The sequence below is a fragment of the Oncorhynchus keta genome, chromosome 11 (genome assembly GCF_023373465.1).
Source record: "Oncorhynchus keta strain PuntledgeMale-10-30-2019 chromosome 11, Oket_V2, whole genome shotgun sequence".
In the NCBI taxonomy this organism is placed as follows: Eukaryota; Metazoa; Chordata; class Actinopteri; order Salmoniformes; family Salmonidae; genus Oncorhynchus; species Oncorhynchus keta.
Genome location: NC_068431.1, coordinates 39,710,005 through 39,716,004, shown reverse-complemented (window position 1 = coordinate 39,716,004; position 6,000 = coordinate 39,710,005). Strand labels below are relative to the sequence as shown.

General features: G+C 37.1%; 1 protein-coding gene across 1 annotated transcript in view; it reads left to right on the top strand.

Moving 5' to 3' along the window:
• Positions 1-3,310: 3,310 nt before the first annotated feature.
• Positions 3,311-6,000, top strand: part of LOC118390252 (teneurin-1-like) — a 189,284-nt gene continuing 186,594 nt past the window's right edge. Inside the window, 1 exon segment of the mRNA XM_035780623.2 lies at positions 3,311-3,701. The gene's annotated coding sequence lies outside the window, so the exon portion shown is untranslated.

Here is a 6,000-nt window from a genome sequence, read left to right as displayed (position 1 = left end):
CTTGTCAATGTAATCATTCATTGTGATATAAAAGTCAAAACTGATCCTAAATCAGTACTCCTTCTCTGAGATGCTTTGTGAATACGGGTCCTGGTCTGTCTGGATGCTGCTTTTCTAGTGAGCTAACTCCCTCTTTGCCCGAAATTAAATATCACCAAAAACATTCATACGAATTAGCCTAGTCAGTCAGTAACTTTGTTAACTAATGAAACACTAATTTAAACTTACACAAGCCTATTGGGCCTAATTATACCAAAACAACACAGCCATTTGCTGTGAAATCAAGAGGGTATTTTTCTTGACAACTTTTTCAGTCACCAGTGCATCAATAAAAAGAAGGGGAACAAAAAAGTGTTCACAATAGTCAGTATTATAGCTAGCAAATATATAGTTCTTAATTTCTACAAATCTAGATATAGGCAGGCCACTTAGCTAAGGTGGTGAACTCAGACTGGTGGTGGGAGTTCGATAACGTTACATTTCCTCCAGCAGTTTCAGTCTAGCTAGCTAGCTAGCTAATGGCATTTTTATCAACTGTATCAATCAGATGGATAGCTTAGAAAATATAGCTATTCATTTTCCCCTCTCATGTAAATTTGCCTGATACAGCCTGCCAGTTGCTATTAAGTAGCATGAATAAATCATAAGCCAGCTAGCAATGCCAAGCTCATGCCTTTTATTGAATGTAGATTTAATTTCTTACTGGTATGGGAAACCCAAGTGCTCTCATGCATTTTTTTTAATACTACAAAAATGACAGGGTAGCCTACTTTGCTGATCCATATAACCGGCCTACAAATAGGAGAGACACAAATACAATACGACGTCCATCTGACCTGGAGGAGAAAATGATTGTTCAAGAACAAACAAAAGTGTCACTGACCCAATGATTAAGACAATGAATATGCACACTCACCGGGGATATGGCCAATGTTCTTCACTGGTGCCAATAAGTTAGGCTACTGTTCACTCAGTTAAGTTAAGAATGTTGATAACTAACGACAGATTGGAGTCTTTTAATTTTCATCTCTTTACAGCAATAGCCATTTGCTTTCCAAAAAGTTTTCCGCGATTCCCGACTGTAGGCTATGCAATTTAAAACAATCCACAGCTTAAAAAAAAGAAGCTAATTATCCTCTGTGGGTAAATCATGCTTTCTGGTGTAGTAGCCTATTTTGAAGGATTTTATTTATTTGTGTATAGACAGGAGTAAGCTAATTAAGCTATATAATTTTGGCAATTTAATTGGTCCTTCTGTAGCTCAGTTGGTAGAGCATGGCGCTTGTAACGCCAGGGTAGTGGGTTCGATTCCCGGGACCACCCATACATAGAATGTATGCACACATGACTGTAAGTCGCTTTGGATAAAAGCGTCTGCTAAATGGCATATATTATTATTATAATTCAATTTACTTTAGGGAAAGCTTAGCTTCCCTAGTCTAATGGACACGCCGCCTATGCCTTTTAATGTGGCATAAACACAACCAGTAATGATGTTTTCATCTGATTATCAAACAATCACTTACCAAAGTTGCTCATGTAGGCTACCAGCGCATATTTGTCCACTCACAAAATAATTTCAGCATCCAAACCCCAACAGAGCACTGTGAACCGGCAATTTGATGAGTGGAAAGCGACATCTGTTACTAAACACCTACGTGTATTGTAATGACATTCAGTAATTGTCATTAGGCCTACAAAATGCAGCCTGAATTGATGCATCCACTGTTGTCAACGCGCCCAGCAGTGGAAAAAGTACCCAATTGTCATACTTGAATAGAAGTATAGATACCTTAAAAGAAAATGACAAAATTAAAAGTCACCCAGTAAAATATTACTTGAGTAAAAGTCTAAAAGTATTTGGTTTTAAATATACTTAAGTATCAGACGTAAATGTAATTACAAAAATATACGTAAGTATCAAAAGAAAAAGTATAAATAATTTCAAATTCTCTTGATAATTGCGTGCATTTCTGTCCTGCTAAGCATTCAAAATGTAATGAGTACTTTTGGGTGTCAGGGAAAATGTAAGGAGTAAAATGTACATGATTTTCTTTAGGAATGTAGTGGAGTAAAACTAAAAGTTGTAAAAACATAAATAGTAAAGTAAAGTACAGATATCCACAAAAAACTACTGAAGTAGTACGTTAAAGTATTTTTACTTATTAAGTACAATACACCATCGCTCGCGGCTCGGTCTTGGCCACTCATCTCCGGCTTGACAAAATGTAAGGGTTCTGCTCAAACCACAATGCAATTTGGAACATATACCACCTGGTTTCTAGTCTATTCACACATTTTTCATGCGGCTGACATGCAGTAATGTTAAATAATGGTGTAATTTAAAAAAAATATATATCTTTTTTTTTTGCGCATGTTGTTTTAATTGTGATAGGTTTACGTTTTAAAAGTACGGCGTACTATTTATTTTGCCGGGATGCAGTACCTGGTCGTACCACCTTACTTTCACCCCTGCTTTTACCAACAAAAATCATCTACACTTATAAAAGAGACAATTACCTTCAAGCAAATCATTTGTATTTTATTCAAGGACTTCAGGCCGAGGAGTAATAGCTACTTGTTTGTAGAACCGGCATCTTCACTTGAACAAATGTCACAGGCAAAATTACAGGCTGCGTCCGGCACTCGAGGGGGCGTTGCTTACCAACGCAGGTGCTTCACCATTTTTTTTCTTTAGATATCCCCCCAAAATAAACTTTTTTTTGTGTTGCTATTTACAAAGGGGTGTATATTCTATTTATATTGGCAAATTTAACTTGCAACATGGCCTTTAATAGCCTACAAATAACAACAACCATAATAATAGTAAAGGTCATGATTATCATCATCATTAATTGGACAATTACACATAGTTTAAAAGCTTGTTTTTGCATAACACTACACAAGCCTACCATTATAAGCGAGGGAACCTTTGCAATGTTCAACAATATCTCTTCAAGCTGAAACACTCATTTTGTTCCAATTTTAAGCACCTTGTCCTACAAACTAAATGAACTGCCAATAAGCCAACATTCCATTCAAACAACACAGTCAATCCTCAGTCATACAGTATACTTACTGAAATCAGTAGACCAGAGGACTAAAACAAGTTCTAAATGGAACAAGTACTGAAATTAGCTTTAAAACAGCAACATTTTCTCTCAGCCTCATGGCAAAATGTGTAGAATTGTAGGATTGTAGGATGCGTAGCATTGTTAAACCCCAGAAAAGAGGGCTCTTGCTCAGACCTTGCGGACGCCCCGCGGAATTGCGGTACGCCACTGACCTTACCTCGTCAGGCTGGCTGTGTTGGATGGTGAAATTATTGCTCACCGGTGCCACACCCCCTTCTTCTCTGTCGTGTATGGTATATTCCAGTGATGCTGAGTTGGTGATTGTGTCCACCAGGGAAGATATTTTAATAAAGATGAACAGTTGAATCATAACCATTAGAAAAAAGCAAATCACACGCGTTCCGCTCTACATATCAAACGCTGTCTTGCCATTCTCTTCGACACATTCACCGGAGCATCATAGCCTATTCAACTGAAGCCAGCGTAGCTCAACCGTCATCATTGCGTTATTTGCCAAGGATACACGAGGATACAGCATATAATAATGTGAACAGTCTTCTTCTTCTTTCTCATGAAGTGAAACTATGGCATGGGAATAAGCCTCGGGTATGGTCACATCACGAAAAGGTGAGCCATTTGTCTACTAGCTACTGCTTTCAGCCTGTGTTTATCGCAGAATTGTTACGTGGCGCGCTATATCCTACTGTATCGCTCCTGAATCGTGGTATCCTCAGGTGCAAAAACATTCGAGAAAGGGATTGTAGGCTATAGTGAGTGCAGTGATAGCCCGGTATCAATACACAAGGTGCCGGCTAGGCTATGGGATATTCCCATTCGGCGGGCCCGTGGTGCTAATGGACATTATCTTTATGTTCCTAGCTGGTGATACCAACTCTGAGGAAAGGACATTCTGTGGTAGCCTACCTAAACATGACCATTTTGCTAAGGCTACAGACTACACCTGTCCCGTAAACTTTACAAACAGCAAGGTAATTGGAGTTGCCATGTTGGTCAGCAATGAACCAGTGCATTACAATACATTTATTAGGCTTACATTGTGTACATTAAGGTTAGGCTATAACGTAGCTTAACTTGTGTATCGTATTGTTAGTAGTATGTAGCCTAGTATTAGTAGTAGTATTATACATTCAGTAATGTCGGCAGTTCTGCGAATAAAGCCGGATCAGTCGATCAGCTTTCTCGAGTAAAGATGTAGACAAATAGCCCATGTAAAATGTTATACTAATGCACTTGGCTTGATGACATGACCAGAAACAAAATATATATTTTACAACTTCCAAAGATGAAACAAACATAAAATAAAAACATTTTTATAATAATATCTCAATTGTATCTATGACAGGTTGTAAAATTGCTGCTATCTGTTGACAACCTTGTGCAATGTGCAAGACAGACCCGTCTGAAACTGGCAACTGACATATTTCTTACTCAGGGGTGTCCAGTAATAGCTTTAATAACATGTGTTTAATTGAAAACAACTATTACATATTATTACATATATGTTACCTGCAATTATGATTTTGTTTTTTATATGATAATGCCACTGAGTATGATGGTATTTATTGGCATTAATTTGCTCTCAGGAGCCACCTGAAACACTCAGGCTCTGGGCTATTATAGTCAGAGGCAATGCTGAGCTTCCATTACTGCATTTTTGGAAAATGTTAATTATATTAATCTGCATTGAGTAGGAGAGATGAAACTACTGCAGACTGCAGATGTGCTATGCGAAAGCCATATTCATGTACCGTTATGTAAGCCTACCTCATGTAGTGTAAAGGATGATAATTCTTGATATTCTTATCAAATGCTATGAACCTCTTGAATAGATTAATCCGAATATCATCCAAATAAAACACAGCTCTAAAATCTAAATACCATTAGGCCTATCGGATTGATAAACAGTGTGACAACAGTTCATTTTCTCGATAAAAATAGTCATTTTTTTTATATATATATATTTTATTTATTTATTTATTTCACCTTTATTTAACCAGGTAGGCAAGTTGAGAACAAGTTCTCATTTACAATTGAGTTTAAAATCTATACAAGCAAGTCTCAGTGTGTTTTGAGAAGTAATGTACTGTACTCTGAATTCAGAGTGGTTTACATTGTACATCATCAAGCAGCCAATACCCTTGCCTTATTTCTCACTCATTTCAATTTTATCACTGGGTTTTGCTGTGGAAAAAAATATTGGAATTTTTTAATTTTTTAATTTTACCTTTATTTTACTAGGCAAGTCAGTTAAGAACAAATTCTTATTTTCAATGACGGCCTAGGAACAGTGGGTTAACTGCCTGTTCAGGGGCAGAACGACAGATTTGTACCTTGTCAGCTCGGGGATTCGAACTTGCAACCTTTCGCAATATTATTTTGGATGATATATCAATACTTAGACTTTTTGTTGTTGTTGCTAGGTAGCGTTAGCTAACGCTAGTCGGCTGTACCAGTGCCAAAACTACAGTATTTTTCATCCTATAGCTTGTTATCCATATTCTTTTGAAATAGGGAGCCAATATGTTTTCAGCACTTTTATTTCCAAGACTGATCAAAACACATTTATCGTGCTATCTCCTGTCTCTCTGCAGCAGACATAAAGTGAGCAATATGTTTGGAACATCAAATCACAATAAAATCACAGCGACAAATCGCAATACATATAGAATCATGAGAATTGGGAGAATTGAAATACATATCGTACCGACACCTGCTTCATTCCGCCAATTAGGTTCCTTTTAAGTAGTGTAACTTGGTGCAAAAAAACATTCTGTCATAAAGTACACATGTTCAACTTCATCAAAAACATGTTTTCCCATCTCAAGAGGTTAAATAAAAAAAACACTATAGTAAGTGCCTATTAAGTGTCAAATAACAGGGTTGAGGACTTCATCACAAATCAGAC